General features: G+C 39.3%; 1 protein-coding gene across 1 annotated transcript in view; it reads left to right on the top strand.

The window, feature by feature from the left end:
* The window catches only part of AIG1 (androgen induced 1), a 122,571-nt gene that overhangs the window by 48,029 nt on the left and 48,937 nt on the right, over positions 1 to 25,605 (top strand). The window lies entirely within an intron of this gene.

The raw sequence follows: 25,605 nt of genomic DNA, 5'->3' as shown, positions 1-25,605 counted from the left end.
TTATATGTTTAGAGGCCAAGGGAAAGTAAGGCCCCAGTTTACCGCCAGGTACTTTACACTGTTTATGCAACATTTGGAGCTAAAAAGTGACATGTTTGCTTCTCTAGTTGCATCTGTGCAAAATGTTTCAATATTACTTTGTTTTCCTCATCAAGATGTGGGAAACCATTTGGCACTGCTGTTCATCAGTAGACAACAGCAGAGCTCATCCTTCTGGGTGTGTGCACTTTATCACCATAGCAGATCAAGATTTTGATCAAGATTTGTCCACCATTGCTGTGCTTGACAAATTGTTTTTTTGTGGAGTGGAGCAGGTGACACTGCTATTTATTTGTTCCCCAGATTTGTTTCAAAGGAGGAATATGAGAGTTATTACTGACAAGAGGAGCATCAGCTTCTGCTAGATACTGTACTGTTTTATGATGTTTTGAAAGGAACAGCATGATATTATGTGTGTCTAGAGCTGAGGAAAGAGTCTGATGACTCCTGCTATGTTTGTTCAGGCTGTCCTCCCCTGAGCTTTGCGGTTACAAATTGAACACATGCGAACACTGCCAAACCATGCACATCTTGATTTTTTCCCCAGAACAGATCAGTACCAGCTCTGATAGCATTTCTTTCAGGTGACATTCCATATACTGGAAGTGCCTAACCCATAACATTTTTCATGAATGTACATTGTGAAGCAGTTGGCAGCAAATGGCCCTAGGTATTCAGAAAGCCTTGTCTGTGCTGTAACTAAAAGGCAGCTCAAGCTCATGTTGCTTTGGAGAAATCTATACTTAGTGAAATATGTGAAGAGGGCTTTTGTTTGAGATTTTTGGACATCATAGGGTTTGCTGAAATGTATTGTGTCCAAGTATTTTAGACGGTTTTTTTCAACTTGAAATATTGTAGAAATAATTTTTGAAAGACTTTTGTAAAGGACTTGGTTTCTGTGTCAGTCTCCATTTATCCAAGTGTTCTGCGGCTAGATCACAGGGGAAGCTTATGGCCATGGGGCTTTTCACCACATTTAGTACATTCTTTCTGATGTTTTATCCATCATTTTATCCTCACCAATTTCATGCTAATTAATTCTGATGCATTGCTCATCATAGTATGAAAGGGTTATTAAACTACCATGAGAATGCTTGCACCTCACTTAGTAGTAGTTAAAATTTTGACATGGCAAATTTTAGAGAATGTGATAGAGGCTCACTTGGTGAAAAGGTAGGACCTGTGGGAATACAGTTTAGAAAAATCAGGATCCCTGGCTTTTGCTTTATACTGAAATAGATATTTATTCCCATGTATTCCTGCACATTTTGACAGCAGTTGTGCACATGGAATAGTAACTATTCTGAACGCAAGGGTGGCCATGCTTGAGCCCAGCCTTGCACAACAAAATGCACACAAGAGACTCATCTGTATCATCTTCAGTGAGAGGTGGGTTGTTTAGCTTCTGCCACATTGCTGATTAGTCCCACTTTTGTGTAAGCTTCCCAAACCTGGTACAGCTCCTAAGGATCTGAGGTCAAACATTATTTCACAGACTAAGGTCAGTGAGCACTCTATCCAGAATTTTTTCACAGCAGTTTCTCCAAAATACTTATTTAGCACAAAAAAACAACCGAACAAACAAACAGTGAAACTATACACTATACATTTTGCACAATAAAAAGCTTTCTGCTGTATTATGGTGAGCTGTAACAACTGGCTCATGTCAACATCAATTGCGAAATCCATACATAGAGAAGGAGTGAAAAGTTAGGAAATCTGCCTGTAATAACAACAGTCGTATTTCCATTAGAAATATGGGCATGTATTAAAATATTTGAAAGTATTCATACTTTAGGAGCATTTAAAGGTGACTATCTTGAAGGCTCTGTGAAGAATTTGTTTGAAGAGCTCATCCAGTTCAGTGCATTAGCCAGGAAGAAGTGGTTTGGGCTGCAGTGCCTGCTGCTTTTTAAGATTGTAGTAATTACATTTTTCTTTTCCTCCTTTCCCATCTCTTGTTTGTGGTTACAACACCATCTATATCTAAACCCCTATTTTCTTGAACACACAGTAATGAGTTGTTAACACTCAGAGATACCAGTCCTTCATAGCAACTCTTTTTCAACATTATAAAAAATCAGAATTACAAAAAAATTCATTTCTAGAAATGGGAAACATGAGGGAAATTAACCTTGGAAATATGCAAGTCCCATTACCAATTAAATTTTAATATTTTTTATAAAGTTTAATAGAAAAAGAGGAGAAGCTTATTGCTGTGCAGAAACTGTTCACCATAAAATTGCATATGGTTTTAAGGACATCTTTCTATTAAAGATATATAAATATACACCCCCCGCCCCCCCAGAACAGTTACAAATATAATTCCTGTATTTGGGGAAATCTGTGTATTAAGTGGTGCCTTATGGTACCATAATGTGGAGATTCATACACCTGTGAAAGGTATCACTAACAGAGTGGTACTGTTCTATGGAACTGATGTATTGCATCATCTCGTCAGTTCAGTAATCCATAACCAATGCTATCACAATGACTTTATAAATGACTAGGGAAATCAATAGCAGGGTTGCTGCTGATTTTACCAGTACAAGGATTTAATCTCTTTTTATTGTCTGAAGGGGCACATTTGAATAGCTGAAGCTAAGTTTCTGTCCACAGAAATAACTACCTGTGTAAAGAGGATTGTTGGAGAGTAGGGCTCAGCCTTGGTCTTTTTCTGAAGTGTCAAGTGCACTTCCTGGATTTATTTGTTATGCAGATGAGTTTGTCTTTGTGGACTACAATTTCAGTTGCCAGATTACTGAACTCTTTCATCAAAGATGTCATTTGTTTTCTGGAAACTGTCCTGCAGTTTGGAACCATATCAGCTCCCATTTTCCATGGGAAATACTCTTTTCCATTTTCTGATGGCTGGCTATCTGATCTTTATTAGTATGAGGAATTTTTAATTGAAGACTAACCTTTACTGTATAAAATGAATGTATCATAGTAGGATTTTTATCAGCTCATTCATTGCAACTTTTTGTGCTGGTATTGGCCAGGTTGATATATGGATAACATTTGTTTTCAGAAATTCTTTTCAATACTAGCACAGGCTGTAAAACTAGAGGTTGCCCCTATTCTAACAATGCCCACATAAACAGATATGTAGACTGAATTAATTTAAGCTTGAGCATTGCTGATTTTGAGCCAGGTTACATGGCAGGACTGCCTGCAGTATCTGTCCAAATTAGCATACCATTTCAGTGAAAGTCCTTCTTTGGTTTTTGCAGACACTGTCTCAAATTTGTTTTAAAAATGTGAATCATCTTTTGTTTGTGGGAAGGAAAACAAAATACAGAGATAGAAATTACTTACTGAGGAGTTGAAATGCTCTGGAGGTCAGAAACAAAGCAATGACTTCATATGAAGACCCTAGCAGAAAGGTCAGGAACGGGGGGGAAGAGAAATATGCTTTGCATCTGTGGAGTTGGAAAAGTGATTATTGTCTGGGTTCTGTGCCACTGCAGTCTATATAAGCTCTTCCAGTTTTGTACTCTTGTTATGTTTTAAGCTGCTTTTGGGAAATGGGAAACAAAGGCATTTCTAGAAAGACTTACCCTCTGTCCTACTATTTAAGGGAATGCACAAAAACTAGGACAAATAGGAAAAAAGAAAAAGTTATGGAGAAGAAAGAGCCTATCCAAGAGATATATCTGTATTTATTTTACAAGTTGTCTCTTCTTATTGCTGATACTCAGCTGAAAAGCTGAGCCCACCAGAGTATGGTAGAAAGTCACACCACCACCTCTCCAGTTGTTTGTCCTAGCAGCCTTGTCCTAGGTCGGGTGGCCATTGCTTTTGTGTCTTACTGTTTTCATGGTGGAAGGGCATAATCCTATTGGAATGAGTCTGGAGGAGGGCCACAAAGGCGATTAGAGGAATGTAACACCTTTGCTATGAGGAAAGGATGAGACAATTGTGTTGTTCACACAGGAGAAGTGATGGCTCCAGGGTGGCTTTATTCCAGCCTTTCAGTACCTGAAATGATCCTTCAAGACAGCTGGAGGGACTTTTTACAAGGATATCTAGTGACAGGATAAGAGAGTGGCTTCAAAGTGAAAGAGAGCATGTTAATTAGACATTAGGAAGAAAATCTGTCCTGTGAGGGTGGTGAAGCTCTGGAACAGGTTGTCCAGAGAAGCTGTGAATGTGTTGTCCCTTGAAGTGTTCAAGACCAAGTTAGATGAGACTCTGAGCAATCTGATGTAATGGAAGGGGTCCTTCCCTATGGCAGGGTGGTTGAAACTAGATGATCTTTAAGGTCCTTTCCAATCCAAATCATGCTGTGATTTTATGGAAGTTGTTTTTCTGGGATAAATCTTCTCTCCTTGATGATTTAACAAGAACAATAGAAAAGGCATGCAAAAATCAAAATCCATAGTAACCTGAGCATAAAGATTGGAATGTCCAAAACCGATGAGTTATTTGACAAACCCATCTCTCTGTTATTCCCTGGTCAGTTGCTACACAGTGGTCCCTCTGATGTATGAACAAGGAGATACTAGTTTTTCATCAAGGTGTTTCTCTCCATGTAGACTTAAAAATCCTTTTCAGAAATTGCTAATTTGAAACAGCATCCTTAGGGATGCTTGCCTAACACAGCACATCCCATGGATGAGCTCTGCATGTGAAGTGTACTGCACCTTCATAATGCATCATGCTTCTGCCTAGAAGATATTTGCATTTTTCTGAGACTTTGTTCTAAATCCAATTTAAGTGTTTCAAGGATATTACAACTCAAGTGCTCTTCTTAATTTATTTACGATATTTTCATATGTTAGCTGTGAATAAAATTTTCAGTTCTCCAGGAAGGCGTTCCCACTTTTTACATAAGTTGCAAGGTTTTCTGATAAAAATCAGGGAAAATTTTTAATTTAATTTCCAACAGACTAACCACTCCTAGATGGCTATTATTTTAATATCTATCTGATGGAGAGAATAGCAATTGAAGCTGGTTGCCTGGGGACTCAGGATATTTGTAAAACCCATGAAAATAATGTTGTTGAATTTGTACACTTCATGCATGTTCATGCTGCAGTTACGTGGCTCCATCTGCTATCTCTCCTCATTATCTGCTAGTTCCACCACTGGAGGGTTTCTACGGTGATATCAATTATCTCCCTGCTTTGGGGAGAAGAACAGCACCAGCTTAAAAGATTTTTTTAAATTTTCTCTTACTTATGTGAAGGTCTTGGAAATTGGTGGTATGTCAAAACCTGTGATAGCATAGTGCCTGAAAATTGAGAGAGGCTGCTAGGGTGAAGAAGTCTGAGTTAATTGTCTAAATGGCATCCTCTGGAGGCATTAGGAAAACCCCTTTACCTAACACAGTAACAGCACAGCAGTTTTTGTCAAGTGGGAAGCTGGCCTTAGTCATTTTACATCTGCCAGAGAGCACTCATCAGGGTAAGGTGAAGACAGCTTTTAACTGAACACAGATGCTGAATTTTTCCGATTGTTTGGTATTTCCACTAATCTGGAGAAAACTCACACAGAGGCTCCTCCTGGTATAAACGTCCCTAAACCTTAGTAACAAGGAATCTTTTTTAAAATGTCTATGAACACTTAGTAACAGCAAAACATGCAAGCCCTATTCTGGATGTGAACATTGAAAATTAAAAGCCTGAGAGCTGAAATTCCCAGATGAAATCTCTTTCAGAAGTTTAACCACCTTGTGTTGATGAGGTCACGTAGCTCAGTCTGCTGACAGAGAGCATGAGAGCATCTAGGCAGCATCAAGTTGCAGAGCTGCTACCAAAGGAAGCAAGAAGGGGAGAGAGCCAGTGAGAGAGAACAAAAAGGGAGGTTAGAGAAAGATGGTTGAATGAGAGGAAAAGATAGGTGGGAGGAAAGAGGTGAATTAAAAAGTCAGCTGATGCTTTTCCAACTCCTACCTAGGGGAAAAAAAAAAAGAAAAATAACAGATGAGGCAAGTGAATAAAAAAGATCCACAGAATAATGTAGACAGGCTGGAAGAGATTCAGAATGCTAAAGAGGACTTCAGGAAGGAGGAGGAGAAAGAGAGAAGCAAGGAAATAAACAGTAAGAAAGGTGAAATGAGGAGTATATTTTCTTCCATCTCTTCACTGGGTACACTTCCCTGAGATGTATTAGTTTGAGGAATTGAGAACAAGGAAATGGCTTATGGATGCTGCTGTGAGGAGGATAATTGCTTCTGCTGCTATTGGATGTAGGTTTACAGGTCAGTAAATAAAGTAATATTTGCAGAGTGCCATGCCAGGAACTTCAGAAACTTGGAAAAAGTTTAAGATTAAAATCACCCGCAGCCACCAAGAGTATAAGGCCTGTGTTCATATAAAACTTAAATGTGTGACATCTGTAGAATGATGTTGACATCTTTGTATCTGTCTATACTTTTATCTGACAAGACTGTACATTGTCTTGATCATCTGACTCTCAAAACTATAGTCCTGTGTTAAAAAAAAGACCTTTATTTTTCCGTATCAGCTGTGAAGTGTGAAATACATTGCATATTAAAACAGTTGCAGTTTGCTGAGGGTTGCAGGTGAGCTGGAAGGTCACATATTTGAAGTACCAGAGGTTAGGCAGTATTCTCTCTGTATTTCAAGCTGCCCTGCTTTAACAGCCAAAGGTAGGTGTAACTCTGGAAGTAATAATTTTGCTGATAGTAATAATATTGATAATGAAAGCCTAAACCCAGATTTTCAGCTGAAGTCGTTAATACAAATGTTTGTTAAAGTGATTACTATGGGCACAAAGCAGACAACCAAAGAAAAGCCCAAAAAGGACACATGAAGGGAGCCTTAGCCTTTCTCTGAGTGTGGAGTACAGAGCTGTGTTTCCTAGAAGCAAAGTTTGGCCCTGGACTGCTAGGTATGTTTGTTACACCACCAGTGTTGTGGGATGGAAATGCATTTGATTCATTCACATAATATTGACAATATTAGGAATGCTGGTTTTGTTTTAGCATTCATTTTTTGTGAAGCTTCTATTGCTTGCCATAGACACTGCTGGAGCTGGTGCTACTGCACCATTTATCAGATACATAGTTACAGGTTATAAATGTAAATAAATGCTCAACTTTAAAATCAATGCAAAATCCATTAATAAGTGGTATGCATTTTCAATAAAAATATGTAGGCTTTCTTCTCTCTGCTAAAGCAGACACCTTTTTTTGTCTTTTAACAGAAATAGATTTCTTCCCTGGGTTTTTTTCCCAGACAACATAGGCAGATAGTAGAGTCAAACATTATGGGATAGATTGTTATGATTAATAATGAGTATATTCAAAGTCTTTTATCAAGAAAAGAGAACATTTCACTGGAAAAAAATAATGTATTGGAGGAAGATGGGTTATATTGAAGAAGGTTTAATTAGACAGCCGCCAGCTACTAGTTATGTACTCTAAACACTCCATATGTAAGTCATCCTGGAGGCTATCACAATGAAAAGCTTTGTCTTCTTAGCAGGTCTTGCAAGCATGAGGAAGGATGCAAATATCTCTTTGAAGGTATAATAGTCTAATAAGCATTTATTATTTACATGTATGTACTTAAGGGACTATGCTTTGCCTTATGATTACAGTAAAATGCAGTGTTGTGTACCCTTGGATGCACTGGTTACCATTATCACCCAGGTAAGAATTAGACTCATGTACAGTAAAAGTGGGACTGTACTATATTGTACCCACTTTGCTAAACTGTTCTGTTAATGTTCACACATGTGGCAAATATGACTTAATCAGACCACAAATATTTTGCAGCATTCCATGGTATCTCATTTATTTGTTTAATGTGCCACTATAGCAACTGAATTCCATCCTTTTAGATTCTTTTTTTCACAGACCTATGATCTACTTGATTGAAGCTTGGCAGACAGCTTTTCCTTCAATTGAAGGCATATGTACTAGCTCAGTGACCAGATTTTTACCTATTTATCATTGTTGGAAAGTGGGTTATTTCACATGGACACAATACCAGAAGAATCAGCAGACCTGGTGAAGGGAATCTGAGCCCAAAAGCTTATATGCTTTTTCCAGCCCTTGAAGTTGATGGAATAAAAAACACTGCTTCTCCCAGTATCCAGAGATCATTATTGCTTCAGGAAAACTAATACAAGGAAATATTTTGACATTGTTTTTGCAAAAAATTACCAATTTTTAGAAGTAGCTTTTTTCTTTGTTAAGTGCTGTCTTCTACGCGTCTTTGTAGTTGGAAACAGACATCATTTCTGCAGAAGTCATTTCATATTCAGATGATTAATATGTTGAAATAGTGCCACAGCAGTAATGTTTTATGCATGCTGATAGGCAGAAACCAAGAATTTGGGGGCAACCTTGGGACCTTTGCTTGTGGAAGACTGTAAGCTTTAATATAACCTGTTATGTTCAATCCCCATATTTTAAAATTTCTCACATAGATACAAAAAACAGTGTACATTTTTAGTAACTCCTCAAATGCAAGAGGCTCAAACTCAGGATGTAGCATGGAGGATGTTTTTGACAGATGTGTAAGCCATTGCCATTAGTCATGCAGTTCTACAATTGTCTCTTCTACCTTTGGACATTTATGTAATGCACCCAAGTTCCATCCTGGTGCCTCACTCAGGAAAAGCCATAACCTTTCAGAGGTGTCCTGTTTCTGTCAGAGACCATGTGTCTGACTAAGGTGACCCTTTCCCTCCCTCTGACACCAGAGTTATCTGACCAGGAAACAGCTCTGACCATGGAGAAATAGCAGATAGCATGGAGCGTCTCAAAATGGCAAAAGGCAGACCAGTGGCCATACATGATTTGCTTTTTCATCTCCATTACATTCTTAACTGGTACCCTTCAACTCTTCACATCTTGCTTTCTCTTCAAAACAAGGAATGATACATATTTGAAGTGCTGCTTAAACCCCGTCTTTATATTTCTATTTTTATTTTTAGATCTGTTTTACTAAACAATCTGAGGGAAATTATGTAGTGTTTGATCAAAAGCATTTTTTGTAAGTCCTCATTAGCTAGTGCCTGTGTTTCGTGGGGCTTTGTGATGGTAGATGGAAAAACACTGCTGTCTGTCAGAGGGTTTATGATACTGTGCCTCTGATTCTGGCTGTGAAGTGTCCCAGGAGGCGCTGGGTTGCTGTGCCAGACTAGATTGCCTGTGCTTGCCCTCTGCTCCTCACCGTGCTGGGGCTTGCTGAGACCTCTGAGGGATTTCCCATTCTTGTGCCTCAGCATCCCATTCATTCAGTTACAGTGAAGAGATTAATTGCCTGCTGCAAGTTCCTCTGAGGTTCATGGATGCAAATGCAACTAAGAGTTGGAGTTGGTATTGTCCATCCTGCTGCACATCACAAGTGGCCTCTACTACAAATAATAACATTACTCTGGTTATGTACAAATTTAGTGCTCCTGGTATATCATAAAAATTCTAGGCTGACATGAGGCATGCTAAGGAAAGTCAAATATACTTAGAAAGGAAATTCTTCCATATAAAAATGGCTATAACAGTCAAATCACATCCTTCAGTTTATTTCCAAGAGGAAGAAATTTTATATGCTTCTTGGGGCTTTTAGCTTTTTACTCTGTTACTTTGAGCTTTACCAGCTTTCTATAAAGCCAGTATACAGGGTTCCAACTTGCTGAGTCACTGCAATGCACATTTTTGTGGCTTCTTTTGCAAATGCAATATGTAATGTAGATTTTTTAAATGAACTATGTATGGGGAAGAGGAAATATGTACATTGGTCTGCTGGATTTTATATTTTAAGGCAGTTTTTAAAAAAAAAGGAGTGGGAAATTATTCACTTTTCTTTTAAGGAAACATCCATTAAAGGTGTCTAACACACAGATTTACTGATGTTTTCATCAACAAACAAATTTTTATTGGCTGAAAGTTGTTTAAGAATTCATACACCTGCAAATCATTTTAGGAGATTAATATACATATTCTTAGAAAACTAAGAAATATCAGAAATTAAGGTGGATGGCATTTTGGTCTCTGCTCCTGAAGCAGAGGAATGGAAGATGGAAAAGAGAGAATTTGAAGGAGAAGAAAAACCGTGTCAGAAGCTAAGGGAAAAAGGGATAGCCTTATAGGTTGCTCAGGAGGAGAAGAGAGAAAACAAAGTAGAGGAACCAAATACGGAAATAAAGAGGTGCTAATAGTAGTCAGCTGGAGAGAGCCATAGAAGTGGAGGTGATAATTGTATGCTGTACTTCACTGAGAAAAAGCTGAGAAAGAAGTTTAATGTCCTAGCATATATTGAAAATGGCATCCATAGTTTATTTTAGACCAACATGCAGAAATTTAGCTTTGTTTGGTTTCTTGTGACCACTGTTTTTACAGAACAGTTCTCTTTTTCCAGCATTTTTGTGCATGCAGAAACCAAAGGAATGCCCTGCTTTGCACACTTGGTGCCTCTTCTGTCGCCAGAGTTTGTTGGTTTTTAGATCTTCCAGTTGTTTGTCTGAACACTGTGCTACTGAGCCTCCCAGAGTTTTATTCTCCATGACATCAGTTTGGTAGGATTGCTTTGTGTAGTGAATCTTTGGTAATATATTTATCATGCCTATATGTATATAGTGTGTACATATAGTGTTTGTATAGTGTTTGTATAGTGTTTGTATGTACACACACCCCCCATAAACAGAGAGAAATACATAATACATATTGCCATTCACTACTAATAATTATATTGATAGTACCATTTTAATGAACATCTATAATTCTATCTAAGCTGTGCTCTTTTGATGCAGACAAAAGATATTTAGTCCTTAAGTTTCTCTTGGCCTAAATGAATGGACAGGTAAAGACCGGCAGAAGAGAGTTAGTATTTTCCTCATGTTCCAGAGAAGAAGCGAAACATGGAATTTGTGGTTTGCCTGGAGCTACAGGCAGTTTATTAAAGATTGAACTGCAAAGTGAATCTGCATTTGCTTCATTAGTCAGTACTTCTGTTAAGAAATTATTCACTCTACAAACCAGGCAAAGACAACAAATTCATAGTGTATGAATGAGCATTCACTTGGGTTTCAAACTTATGCTCTTTTGGAAGGAAGAAGTGACTCAATTTTTGAATAGGGAGATACTGCTCTAAGTCCTGCTTCACTTAGTTACAATAGGCGTTTCATTATTTTCATTTTGTTTATATCGCTGGAAGTACAGGTTCATCTCACCAACTGCTTTTGTGTTTATGTTTTCTTTTAGTATAGTAACTACTGACAACTTCTTCCAGATAATTTGATTTTGGGCGTACCTTTTCTCTGTGAGGAGGAAAATCCCTTAGGTTTCCATTCTTTCTCAGATGATGATTGATTTGAGAAAAGAGAAACTGATATGTAAATAGAAGGATGATTTAAGAAGGATGAACTTGGAAACTGAAAATATGTCAAGGAAGAAGAGCTCCCTCTCATGTGCCCTTGCCCTGTAATTTTGGAAATGTTTTTTTCTTTTGTTGTCTGAGAATGCTGTTGGGACCAAAGTGAGGGGCAGAGAGCTGAAGGGCGTGTTGCAACTAACCAAGATATCAAGGAAAGCTGAGAAGTTTCAAATTTTTTGAAGACCTTATAAAAATATGAAACTCTTTTATGGAGTCCAGGCTATTTCAGAAGTTATGTCATTAGTTGTAACTGCGGGTAAAAGGAGATAAAAATACCCCTAGGACAGAAAATAGCTTGTGCAAAAGTGGGTCACTGCCAGTAAAGTGTAAGAAGTGGCCATGAAGATTGTATTTTGATTATTTTGACTAGGATAATAAGGTGTATGTTTACTAGACATAGTTACACCAGAATGAGTAGCAGCACGATGTAGAGGCCTGGATCCACTTTGGGAAGTACCTTTCTTCAGGCAAGAATTCAGTGTTTACCAGTTCTGTCTCAAATCTGAACTCTACGGCTTTGCTGGCAGAAATACAAATATTCACAGCTGTATAAAAAATGTTATTTAGTTCACAACAGTAGCCATGGTTACCTGCATACTTTCATTGCCTTATTCATGTGCAATTCTTTTTTTTTGCTGGAAATACCATTACCATGTAATATAATACTGTACAGCCTCTTGGTAAGTTTTACAGTGTCAGGAAGAACATTCTGTGGTGAACCTGAAAGTGTATTTTATCGAGTTGACTTGTTCATGGAAGATCCCACCTATACATTGCTAGGCAGAGAAAGGCAAGTCTGAACATTCTGTGACTGCAGTTTCGAAATATAAATAGTAATATGTAAAATGCCTTGGCATTGAAAATTCTCTGATAGTGTTTTAACTGCACAGCATTTTAAAAGAACTAGCCCCTGCATGGTCCCTTCACAGGTGACATAGACCTGGCAGTTTCTGTCAGAACATGTTAGAATAGCATGACTATCCTCGTTTACTCTTGCAAGAAATGTGAACCCCAGCAACCTCAGAAGGGTAGAAAAGTGCTGTGATTTTCCTCTTCTCTCTTACTTTTGTCAGCATAACTCAGTGCACTCATTCCAGATGAAATATACTTGAGAATCTAGTGTTCCTGTTAATGTGTTTGGAAACTAGTCTCATGTATATTACTGCAGCAGAATTCCCAACCATATTCTAACATTTTCTAGGAAAAGAAAATAGTACTTAATCTTCCGGATATCTCAGATCACTTTGCAAACAAATGAATTTAACTTTACAAGAGTATTAAAGAAAATTTACTTAGGCTTATATGTTCTTTTCTTAATTGAGAGGTGTGACATGACTTCTGGAAGATTAAAATTGCCTATTGGTTTAAATTAACAGCAGCAAAAGGAGTAAAGGATATTTGTTTCTTTAATCTGTTGAATTTATACAAAATCTTTCAGTACAAGGTTCCCTACCATTATTGCTACTTTTGTAGAGAAAACTTACCAGACTTAAATGTGAAAGTCATACTTAAGGGTCATGTTCCTTGGCATTTTCATGTAAACAGGAAAACCTAGGATTTTAAAAGGTGTTGCATAGAGATTGAACTGAATTTCTAAAATGAAATTTCAAAATTTCCATGTAACCTTATGAAACCTTGTTGAAAGCCTGATAGAGTTTTAAAATACTATCCAGGCCTGTTTTTAATGTTTCTCCTGCAGGAAGAAGGAAGATGGCATTAAGATGAAAATTTCTATAGTGAAGCCGGCTGTTACCACAGTCTGGCTTCTGTTCCTGCCTTAGCGCTGCCAGCTTGGAACTATTTATAGGCATTAGCCTATATCTATCCACACACGTGGATCTACTACTCTCTTCAGCAGTAGTTCTGCTCCTGAAGAAGTTGTTCTGAGGTTTCAAGCTTTATTTTTTTCTTTCAGAGACCATTATCCTCATCTATCCTTAATACCAATTAGTAGGAGTTTGGCAGGCATTCACTCCCTGCCAGAGCTCTTACATCAGCTTTCCTGCACTGACCTGCAAGCCAGAAGGTTCAGCTGTGGTGCATTCAAATTCTTCAAACTAGTTTCTTACAGTACTGAGCCCTCTCCATCATCTTATGATTTCAATACGTTTTCCTCCTATAGTGAGAATGACAAGACTCTTCAAAAATGCTAATTGGTTCCTTTATCTCAAAAATACAACTTGTCTCAGTACAAAACCAGAATCGCGTCTTTGTCAGATATCCCACCAGAATTCAATTTTCTTCTGACTGCAATGAAGCATTTTGGTCCTGTACATGATTTACAGTACAAATAAAACCTGTTCTCTTTCATTTTCCTGATGATGAATTCTGGGCAATAAATGCTTTCCCCAGGAGCCAGTCCTTGCTTGGAGCAAAGGCATTGTTTAAGTTTGCTGCACCACAGCACGGCTGCAGCCTTGTGTGGTCTGCAGCATTCTCTTAACACTTCGTTCCTTCCTTCACCCATCCATAAATTAGATACAAGGCAGCCAAGCACAGCCTTTCTTCATCCTGCATGGCACCATCTCTATCCATGACATGAATCCCAAAATGATACAGGCTCCCTGGCAGAGTGTGAGTGAGAGCATGCTCCTCTACCATAGCAGCAGCAGCAGCAGCAGTGGCAAGCGCCAGGCAGCGACCTTAGGGAGTGTTATGTCTTCTGCCACCTCTGCCACGCAGTAATGTAGCACTGAGGACAGCAAAAAGCTCTGGTAGCTGCTAAATTTGCAGTGATGGGCTCAAAACTAAATTTAACAGAGAAAGTAAAATAACAGAACAAGTATTTGACTGATGTAAACCATTATCTCCTTCGTTCTCACATTCTCAGTTCTAACAATTATTTCTCTGCCACACAGCTTAGGCACGTTAGTGATCTAACGCAGGAGGGTTTTTTCCTGTTTGGATGGAGTGGAAAGCATTCTGCAGCTGTTCAATCGGTTCTCCCAATTTTGTGTTTGTGGTGATTTTTAAAATAAATACAGTATTTTGGTTTCATTAGTTACTTGTGGTAGTTTACTTTTGAAGAACTTTAACTTAGCCTTCTGGCTTTCACCGAAGAGCGGCTTGAATGTTAAACAGAGATATTTGTGCAGAAATGTGTTTGCACCAAATAAGTCTGATATCAACTTCATAACTGTCCACCCTCTGGAAAAGTAGTAAATTTTATTATCAAACACTTAGGTAATTTTTCTTCCATGTTAGCAACTTAAAATCATTTTTATAGCTCCAGTCAGCACTTCCCCCACTTTATTTATCTCTTATGTAGCTGCATAATGTATATATAGGTATCTTTTTCCCTCCTGCATTGTTTTGTCCTTCAAAGATTTGAAGCAATGTGCTCAGTGTCTGCTAGTGAAATTCTTTCCATGGCAGCAAATTATGACTTTGCAGAAACAGTTTGCTGTAAGCTGAGGGGAAGTCACAGCCTCTCAGCATCAAGTCTGAGTTTTAGCTGGGACTTCCACTCCTCATATGTACTTAAGCTCTCCTAAACAGAGGAGATGTCATGCTTAAATTATTTTCAGCTTTTGACCTTTTCAGTTCTGAACTTCCAGCCACTAAAACGTGAGGTTTCCCTAGCATTGATTTCAAAGGACAGGTCAAGGTGAAATGTCAGTGTGAAGAGGAAGGGAAATATAGTTCCCTATGGGCTCCTTCCACTCTGGATATTCTGTGATTCTTTATAGTAGTATCTGGGTATTTAGTGTCCAGTTAATATAAATAAATCAGTTTTACTAGAGTTTGTTGGAGTGTTTTTATTGCTAAAACTCAGACCACATGGGATACAGTTAACGATCTCCAGATGTGAAATGGAAAGGACCATCAGCAGCACAGAAAACTTTTTCTCAGTGAGGAGGGCTACTGCAGCTGGAATTCATGGAGATACAAAGGGAAGGTAGCTGCTCAGACCATGAAAGCCAGCAATCTTCTTCCACTTGCGCTGTGCTCACGGCAAGGCATTTACCAAACCCGCTGTTCTAATAGAGGTGCAAAGAAGGAGCTGATGAGCTACCCAGGGAGAACCAAGCTGAGCTCTGCAAGACACTCCTCAAGGCAGGGATCGATGTTTGCCTGTTGTTAGGGCTTGGGGAAATGCCTCCTGGGGTGGCATTTAGATGAGCTGTGTGTTGAGTGAAGTCTCGTGGGACTGAAACGAACTCAGAATCTTCTTTCCTTTCTTTTTCAAGTCTGTCCACAGGGAAGCCTTGGATGGTATTTGACACTGTCTCACTTTTCACATCTTTATCAAACTCTGGCCACATAGAGGCTCTGTAAGGAAATTGGATGCTGGGACAAGGAGTGGGTTGGAATCTGTCTGCTCACAGGATACTCTGTGACTAAGTGCATTTCTTTCATCATAACCTTTTCCACCTTGCTGATTGAGAAACCGGGTAATGATGATACACAGATAGTTTTTCAGAAAATTTTATGGACCTATTGACTTGTAAGGAACATCTGTGTAGCTAAATGAGATGTCCTGGTTTTAAAAGGCTGTTTAGCTCAGCTGGTCTCTACACAAGTTCAGGGAAAATGAATGGGAAGAAAAATATGTCCACCACCAAATAGCCTAAGGTGCAGTACAGAAAGTTGTACTTAGAACATAATATTATAGAGGTTGTCAGGGAGTATTCCTGTTGCACAATGTTTTGAAAACATCTCTGTTTGCCTCGAGGGAATGCCCGTCTGCCCTTCTTATGATCCATGGGAAAAAATACCCCTGTGGTAAGCGCAGATGGAGTGTTTCCAATGTCTAATACCCATCCTGTTTTTGTTCCTAGTACAGCAACTGAAGTGTTTTGTTTGTGGAAATCATACTGGTACACAATAGAAAGAGGAGAGTTTTCAACTTCTAAGGTTCTGTGATTATAGAAAAACTTAACTTTAACGACACTGTTAGAAGTCTAAGGTTTTGTTTTTGAAATGTTTACCATGCTTTATAGTTGACATCCAGTAGCTGTGATGCTGTTTAAATCCTACCCCCAGTGCCTCTCTCCAATTATTCTACCCCTCCAGATGGACATTATTCTTTCAAGGAACTATCCTCCCACAAAACCAGTGACTCAGGATGCTTTCAGGAGCTATCCTGTGGAATTCATCATATGTTCCTGTACTGCTTGTACACCAGTCCTTCTTGAGCATTTCTTTACATATCTCCATGAAATATAGAGATTAATCCTGAGCATCCTACACTGGTGTCATTATTTTGGGGCTCCTCACGAGGTGTCAGTGGTCTTGAGGTGTGAGCTTGCAAGCATCAAGATAGGAATGGTCAGGATTAAAAATAGCAGAGGCTCAGAAATAAGCAATTTTGTGAATTTTATCTTGATGGGTTAATCCTTATGGTCTCAGTTTTAAGCTCTTCACATAATTAAGACTGTAAAACCCTTTTTATTCAATAAAATTATTAATTTATACTAATTTTAATAATAATAAATTTATTGATTGATAGATAATCAATTAGATTATCAGCTAATCATGTAAATTGAGTATCTGATACCCTAAAAAGGAGGGCAGAGGGGGCACAGTGCCAGCCGTTTCCAGAGGAGACTGTGTCTCAGAAAGTACATCCTGCAACAAAGGAAGTTTTGGTTGAAAGTTTAACTTGCATTGTTTTTACCTTTGTCTTTCTTACTTCTACTGACTTCTCTGTATAATGTAAGTTTCTGCTTCTTCTTACAAATCTTTAGGTATTTTTGATATTGTCCCTCTGTACTTACATTTCTTGAGAAGTAGTTAATCTATTCTCTGATATTAATTCCTTCCCAGAACCTATCATTTTGAGTCAGATTGTCACAAGGGGAGTAGACATCTGAATTTCACTTTTGGTTTGCCATTTTACTTCAATACTTCCTGTGGCATAAGCCCTTCCTTCAGCACCATGTTCTGTCTTCTGTCCTCAAGTTGTTTTGCTTGTCAGTGTAGAGCCCTGTGCTGAGAAACCAAGGTTTTTCAGTGTGTTTCTCACTGTACTTTCTGTGAAGACAAACTGTGTGGTGGCAATGATATTATCACCATTATCACCTTATTTTCCCTTCTTTGCATGTCCAGCACCTATTCTTAGCACCTTGTTCATTTTTCTATTCTTTAGATGCCAAGCATAGAAAACAGTGTGACTACATCATTTGGCTTGCACTTGGAGTTGCTTTCTTTCATTGTCCGCTGAGAAGAGGTCACCAAGCTGGTGCTGAGAGTTTGATGGAAGGGAATGCAGGTTGTCCTTTCAGAGCATTTAAACTCCAGCTATGACCAGTGAGCTGATCTTGAGCCCTCATTGTTGCTCCAGAAGAAAAGAATCCATGACACAATTTGCCTCTGAGTACCACATGCAGCAAGAGGACCTAATGCCCACCTACACTGCAGCAGGGCAATCACTGGGACTTGCTGTATCCTGGTGTGGCCTGGCCTGTCCCCATGTGGTACAGCTCTTGGTCTTGAAGTCTCTGCATCCAGGTCAGCCTTCCCCTTGGCCAGGCTGTTTTGGTGGGCTGAGATGGCTGTACTGCTGCTGGCTCCAGCGTGAACACCATGTGTGCTATTTGGGAAATCCTCGCACCACGTTCTAGGGAATGGCACAGACGTGCCTCCTGTCTCTTTATCTATAAAAATGCACCAGGTTGGCTGGCTTGCCAACTTGCAGACTTAGGGGTAGGTGTGTCTGAATGGTATTTTGCAGACAAATTCAACTTGAGTGTATGTTGTGAGCTGGCTGATAGCCAGTCAGGAACAAGTTATTAGATTGCTTGTGCAGCGTGCTAACCACAGCTACACACTACTAGTTCATTGTTGCAAGGATTTGTCCAGACTCAGAAAGAGAGTGAGTCCTCACCTACCAAGAAAATAACATACAAATTCAGACATACGTGGCTTTTAAGGTCTGAAAAGAATATTAGGTGCTTTTGTCTGACCTCCTGCTTAACACAAGCCATAACATTTCATTTGCACCTGTAGTGAGCCCAGTAATTTTCATTTGGCTGAAGTTTGTCTTCCAGAAAGGCATTTGGTCATGATCTGAAAAGATAACAATCTTCTGTTTTCCTTAGCAGCTTGCTCCTGTAATTATTCACTGTCACTGCTAATTATTTTCCAAATTTCTAACTTGTCCAGTTTCAGCTTATTATGCTTTCCACTGCTCTGTTAGAAGAGCCTGTTATTCCTCATCTTGTATTGTGGTTTTCCATACAAGGAGAGATCTTATATCTCCTTTTGGAAAAGCTGATCAAGTTAAGACCCCTGAAAGTGTCATCTCAGGAGATTATCTACAATCTCCCTGGCACCAATATCTCTTACTACCCCTGTTCCCATACCCTCTTTTAATGGAGGGCACTTGAACTATGCTGTGCTGTGATCTACACGAATCCAGGGGTCTGGTGTCCCCTCAAAAGTAATTTTGATCATCCCTAGCAAATCAGCATACACACACAAGGCAAGATGGTTGCCACCTTCCTTTAATGAAGCAGTGTTGTTTATTTTAGGAGTTATGCCTGACAGAGAAAATTAGCTGTATATGGTAAACTGCTTACATGTAGTTGACCTAACTACCAGCTTTAATGCTTCAGCTGCTTCTGGTGCTGTTACAGACAGATGTGAGCTTGTCACTTGTTGATGCCACTTTCTGTTTGCATGCAGTTCCTTTGCCTTAAACTCATTTTAAAGCTCTCCCAGGCCATTATTCTTGGAGCATGCCAAAAATATCTCTACTGTGAGAGGAATTGCATGCAGCAAACTCTGCCCCTTAGTTTACCTGATGTCAGTTTGCATTAATTATTCCTCTTTTTTTTTTCTTATGCAGCCTGAAATAAGCCAGCTTCTGTTTCTCTCTTACTTGGATAGAATGATAGAGCTTACCAAAAATATATTGTACCTGCCCATAAATGCAGCACAGGTAGGGCTTTCCAAGGTCTCACATCTGACAAACCCAGACACACCACTACTCCAGACACAGCAGTCTGCATAGACATTATTCACCAGTTTTTCACACATCTGTAGATTGTATTTACTCTTTATATTATTAATGGAGGCAAAAAATTGTAATGGTGGTTTTTTCTATTTTTTGTTTGTTTGCTTGTTTGTGTTTTGTAGTTGTTGTAGGATGGGGTTTCCTCCATTATTTTGTACATTTTAAACCTGTAAGTCACAATATCATTTCCTCTGAGCTATTGTAAACCTGAAGTGCATCTTCATATGGGTACTTCATGGTTGGACTTGGGTTTCTCCAAACTGGTTGGATTGAGAGGAGGAAAAACTGTGTTACCAGAGCTAGAAGCTAAATCTACAGTCCAGAACTGAAATTCTCCAAGGCTACACTATTCTTGAGAACTGCTGGGAGAAGGCAGAATGCCCCCATTGCAGCCATACTGAAATAGTCTTATGGAGTTTTTAGACTGCTTATAGGCATGACAGTCCAGAACTGAAATTCTCCAAGGCTACACTGTTCTTGAGAACTGCTGGGAGAAGGCAGAATGCCCCCATTGCAGCCATACTGAAATAGTCTTATGGAGTTTTTAGACTGCTTATAGGCATGGAAAAAGAATTTTAAATAACAAAATGGCAGAATTTCAACTGTACACAAACAACATTTCCTTTCAAAAACTTTTTGAAAGATGTTTTCTAACCCCAACATGCAATTTTGTGACTTTTTAAAGTGTGATGGGTTTTCCAGCCTCAGCTTTGGGGAAGCATGAATTACCTTGGAGCTTGATTTTGGTATTGTGTTATAAAATTTACTGGCAGAATGTTATTATTCTTTTTAATTTACATAAACATTTTTGTACAGCATCTTATAGCTTCAAGGTAGTTTATGGAGGTAACAGGGAAGTACAGAAGGGATGATGTTGAATAAGCCAGTCAGAATAAATAGTTTGCCAGATGTGTTGTGGAATTTTGGGTGGAGTTTGTTAAATCCCAAATGGGGGAAAAGAAGGCTGGGGAGTCACTTCAGAAATATCGCCTGAATTTAAGCTGCTCTGGGAAGTTAATTTAGCTGCTTTTAAGCTTTTCAGGAGCATGTGCAAGAAAATCCAGCTATAAAAATGGGAAAGTCTTGCACCTGCACACGGGTCTGTAGTTCAGCAGTACCACAGTGGGCACATGTTTGAAAATAATGGTTTCCTTCACTTGCAGAGAAAAGTTCTGGGGTACAGATGGAGGTAAAATAGTTGTCAGCAGGGCCCTCCTGGCCTGGAGGCAGGCAGTCTGCAAGGTATTGGTGTTGTAGCCTAGCAGGTGGAAGTGTATTCTGTCCTGGGTGACACTCTGGGAGCCTGCATATGTTCCCATGTGCTGCACCTCACACTGTTTGCAGTATCTGATTCTCATCCCTCTTGAGGATGTACCCAGAGCTGGGGTGCAGCTATGCCATTATGTTTTGGTCAAAGGGTGGGTGGCAAAATGTGTTCATTAACCTAATTAATTTCTTCATTGTCTCTACATTAACCTTTGAATCCATTACCACTCTTGTTTACTTTTCCTGCATGTTACAGGCCAATTTCCCCACAGGCTTTGCCTATCAAGTTATTTTGCAAACAAACAGCTTCTCTCTGAAGAGAGATTTCTCCCCAGAGTTCTAGTGGCAAAGTCTAAGCAAACAAGCAAGTAAAACCACTTTTAGCATGTTTAACAAAATAAAAAGGCCTGCCCATTGGGTTAAAACTGTACCAGGTGTTGCTGTAGTTAAATTAATGGCTGCCTCCTTGACTTTGACTTTGAAAATAAATCGAGGAGGTTTTTACCCGGCTTACAGGGGAGATGAGCATGATCTTTAGTTTCTTTCACATTTTCCTAAGTTACTAGAAAGGAAGCTGCATCTATCTTGAACTCTTTCCAAATATGCCTTTCTGTGGAGGTCTGCAAATCCCAGCAGATACTGGGATTACATTTTCCAGGATGCCTTCTAGATGAGATCAAGTGAAGATGTACCCTGTGCAAGTCCTGGTCCTTGCTCTAGGGCACCTCAGGTGATTGGCAACTTGGACTCTTCCCAAGCCATGGGCTTCCACCTGAGACCGCTTCTCCTCGCCATTGTCCCACGGCTCTGCTTTGTTTGAAACACCCCATGAAAAGGGATTTTCTGACCTCTGGCACGTCCCTATTCTGTCTTAAAACATAGTTGTGCACTTGTACAGCCTCCAAACTGAGATGAGGAAGACTCACAGACTCTACTTCCCTCTTGAAGGAGGAATATAAATGACAGAGATTTCTGTTTTGTTTGGTTTTTTTTTTTTTTTCAGCAGCCTCTTTAGAACAATGTGGCTATAGGGCTAGAGCTGGAATATGCTGAGTTTTCATACCTTTTCTAGTTTGCTCTTAACCATAAATTTACTGGTTATCTAAAATCCCACCAGAACACCACAATTGTTATGTTGTTTGCATGCCTCTCCTCGTGTTGTTTTTGGATTGCAGTATGAACAGCAGCATAACAGATGTGTGTTCCTTCTGTGCATTTATGGGTTTTTTTCTTTATTTGAAAGTTCCTGTTCTGACCTTGTAAAATCTAGGGCCTTTAGTTTCCAAAATCTTTCTCACACACAGACATCTGGGTACACACACCCATACTGATTACATTTTGTTTATAAAGAATTTGATTTTTTTCCAAAATATTTCTTAATGTGTTTTGAAGAGAAAAATAAATATAGTATATGGTATCATACGAATTATTAAATGTCTTCTTTAGTAGAACTTGGTGATTACTGTAAGTATTACTGGCAGACATAAAATCTGTTTAAATTTGAGAACATGGGCGTCTGGCAGAGAAGAACATTGGCTATCTGGGCCTCAGCTTCCATACAGTGTGAGTCAAATGAAACTTGGCATTAGTCGTACTGTTTAGTCTTCAAACATTTTTTATAAGCCTCCCTTTCTCTCAGTGAGATCAGATCAGCCAGTGAGATGATATCCTGATCAGCATGGACTAATGTTGTTGTAGTAGTCTGTGGAAGATAATTTTGGAAACAATAATAAATTATACTTTGAAAGGAATAAAATCATTAAAAATTCATCAGTTTTCCTTCACAGATTTTTAAATTCAGTATACTTCTTAAGATTAAGGGCAGAAAATAGCTATAAAAGTAATTTTACTTTTTAAGTACATGCCATTGTTAACTTAATTTTTGTTTCTCGGCTTTCCCAAATACAATCGTCTAACAAAATCAAGAGTGTATGTAAATGAAAGATTCAAAGCTTGAGTTGCAACACTCCAGTCCTTCCAGATTACTAGGAGAAGTAGACTTGACTAGGTCTTTGGGTGAAAGATGGCAATATGAAAGATACCTATAAATTAAAAATTAAGAAATACATAGTTCACAGGTGTAGGAGCTGTGGGCAAATTTCAACATTGAACTTCTGAAGGGTTCAACTTGTCCCAGAGAACAGAGGAACAATGGAGGTGTTAGGTTTTCTAAAGGCTGAGTTGCATCTTTCCTTACCCCTTTGACATCAATACAAGTTAGGCCATTACTTTCAGTGCAGTGAGGTTATTGTCCAGTGGTTTGCTTCTGAAGAAACACAGTCACAGACTTTACATATAACTCAATTTTCTAAGGAAAATTTTTAAATGTTTTTCTTAAGTTGAATTGAATTGTTGTTTGATATTTACCTGCCTTACGAAGGCCTTTCCTCATCATATGTCATCTTACCTGCTGTCCAGATGCAGTATTAATTTCTTCACAGCAGTAAACAAAAGTGCAGAAACTTGGTCACATTTTTCTGGGTTTAAAAAAAAATTAAGTACTGCAGTCTGAATTGCCAGATGTACCAAAAATGGTGTATTGCTTCTAACCAAATGTCTTGAACGTGGCATGTGCCAAAAAGAACAAATTTTCAGAAATGTGGCAGAACTGAAGGGACAAGCAGTGCATGCACATAGCTGAAATTGGATGTAGGTAATGAGTGTATATGTGCTGTGCATTCCCTTGGGTCAGGTGCTAGAGCAGATCAGAGGACTGGGTCTGTAGAGTAACACTCCTGCTGATTTCCTGGTTCTGTTACCTGCTGTCTCCTCACTTAGTCACTGACTCTATCCCTTCATTCATTTGGCTTCAGTGAAGTTTTGTAGTTGTTACACACATGGAATGAAGAGAGATTTCTGAGGAAAGCAATCACTTTTTTTGTTGCTGTTGTAACAATTACTTTTATTTGGACTGTACTTAGTTTTTAAGAATAATTACTGGCCTTATCTGAAAATAAATACATATAAGTGAGCTATAATTTTTAAGGTATTTAAGTACATTCTTACAACTTCATTCTCTGATCCGTCAGAGGACTATGAAACTTATTAGGAGTCTGGGAAGCATCTCTCATATGAAGTAGGCTGAGGGAGCTGGGCCTGTTTAGCTTGGAGAAGAGACAGTTGAGAGGGGCTCTTATCAATGCACACAAACATCTTGAGGGTGGATGTGAAGATGATGGGATCAGCCAGTGCTGCCCAGCAAAAGAACAGTGTTGACACTGTTGTCCACTGTGCAGTGGACACAAATTGAAATACAGAAAATTCCATCTGATTGTGAGGAAAAGCTCCTTTAGTTTGAGGGTTACAGAGTTCCTTTGAGCAGAACAGAGCACTTGGACAGGTTGCCCAGAGAAGTTGTGAAGTCTCTTTCTCTGGAGATGTTCAAAACCAGCCTGGACATGATCCCGTGCAACCTGCTGTACGTGAACCTGCTTTAGCAGGGGTATTGCACTCCTAAATCTCCAGAGGTCCCTCCCAACCCCAAGCATTCTGTAATTCTGTGACTGCATTGGGTTAGCATTTTCAGAAATGTGTCCCTTTCTCTATTTTCACTATTCTATCCCTAAACCCAGTGGGGTTTATCCTGAGCTGAAGTACTGTGAGGGCTAGATGGATCTTCCAGTCTCTGTTAACTTTCTGGTCTCTGGTGGGTCTGTAGTGGAGTTGTAAAACTGAGCCAGAAAAGGACACCAGGGTAAAGAAAAAAAAAAAAAAAATTTAAAAAAAAAAAGTCTGCCCAGAATCTTATTATTTCCCTTTTCATCTATAGTTTTGGCTGCTTTTGAAAGATGATCAAAAAGCTGTTCTTATACCAGAAACCAGCATGTGCTGTGAGGCACACAATTGTTTTTCTCTAGTCTTGCCTTAGAAGTCTTCTATTCCTCCTTTCTGACCAGGGCCAACAGAGCAGTGCATCGTGCATCTCCATGCCTGACCAGTGGCTCAATTTCTCTGAAGTTTGGCTGGTTGCACTTTGGCCACGCTGCAGAGCTCCAGTTGCAGGCAGGCACCAATGCACAAGATGCATCAGAAAAGCAGGACACAGCCAAACACCTGCTTCTGGCTTCTTCTGCTGGTTGTGTCACTTCTGCTTCACTTCTTATAAATCAGAAAAGAACTGATATGTGAGTAGTTGTCTTGAGGAAAAGAAGAGGAAAAAGCGTGAGAAAGAAGAGCGTAGGGACAACACAGGCAAGGGAAGTGAGGAAGAGAGAGCTGTGACGTGGCAGAGAAAGGACAGCCAAGGCTCAGGGTGTGGCAGGGAAGAGCTGAGCAGAGAACATGTCCAGCCCAGCAGATGGGGACAAGGACAGTGGTGATACAGAGGAGCCATTGGCCTAAGAGCATGGCAGGAAGGTCCTAAAGTCAAATGGGAGGATGCACATAAAGGACTTCTGGGCTAAATGAACATAGACAACATATTGGTCTGGAGAAGGGGAAACCAGTGTTTATGTTTATCTGATGTGATATCCCTGAAGCTGAAAAGTAGCTTATGAATGCACCAAAGAAACAGAAAGAAAGTTCTTCTCAGTGCAAATTTTAAACATTGAACATGGTAGATTTTATCAATTTATGCCTCAATTTATTGCCTCATGATTCAGTGAGGCATTTTGGATGCTACTGCCAATAGCCAAGTGTAGCTGAAACAAAAATTAAATCCTTCTGGCCTTCTGCTAGCTTTTTGGTATGGCTTTTCCTGAAGGACTGGTGTTCTTTGCTTTGAGCATGCCAGAAGTAGCAGAGGTCAATCAGGGACTAGAACCGTTAGCCGGGCTTGATTGTAAATGCTGTCCAAAAAATTTCCTGCTTAAATAAGTGGTATTCTCCTCTCTATAAAAAGCCTACTAATATCTCCCATATAAAGTCTTTACCTCAAAAAAGAACCAAAAATGGAGAAGCAGGGGGAGCAGGGAAAGAGAAGAGGGGGAAGGGAAGGGAAGGGAAGGGAAGGGAAGGGAAGGGAAGGGAAGGGAAGGGAAGGGAAGGGAA

This window comes from Oenanthe melanoleuca, chromosome 3 (genome assembly GCF_029582105.1).
Source record: "Oenanthe melanoleuca isolate GR-GAL-2019-014 chromosome 3, OMel1.0, whole genome shotgun sequence".
In the NCBI taxonomy this organism is placed as follows: domain Eukaryota; kingdom Metazoa; phylum Chordata; class Aves; order Passeriformes; family Muscicapidae; genus Oenanthe; species Oenanthe melanoleuca.
The sequence above is the reverse complement of the archived record's forward strand: the minus strand, read 5'-3'. Positions and strand labels throughout refer to the sequence as shown.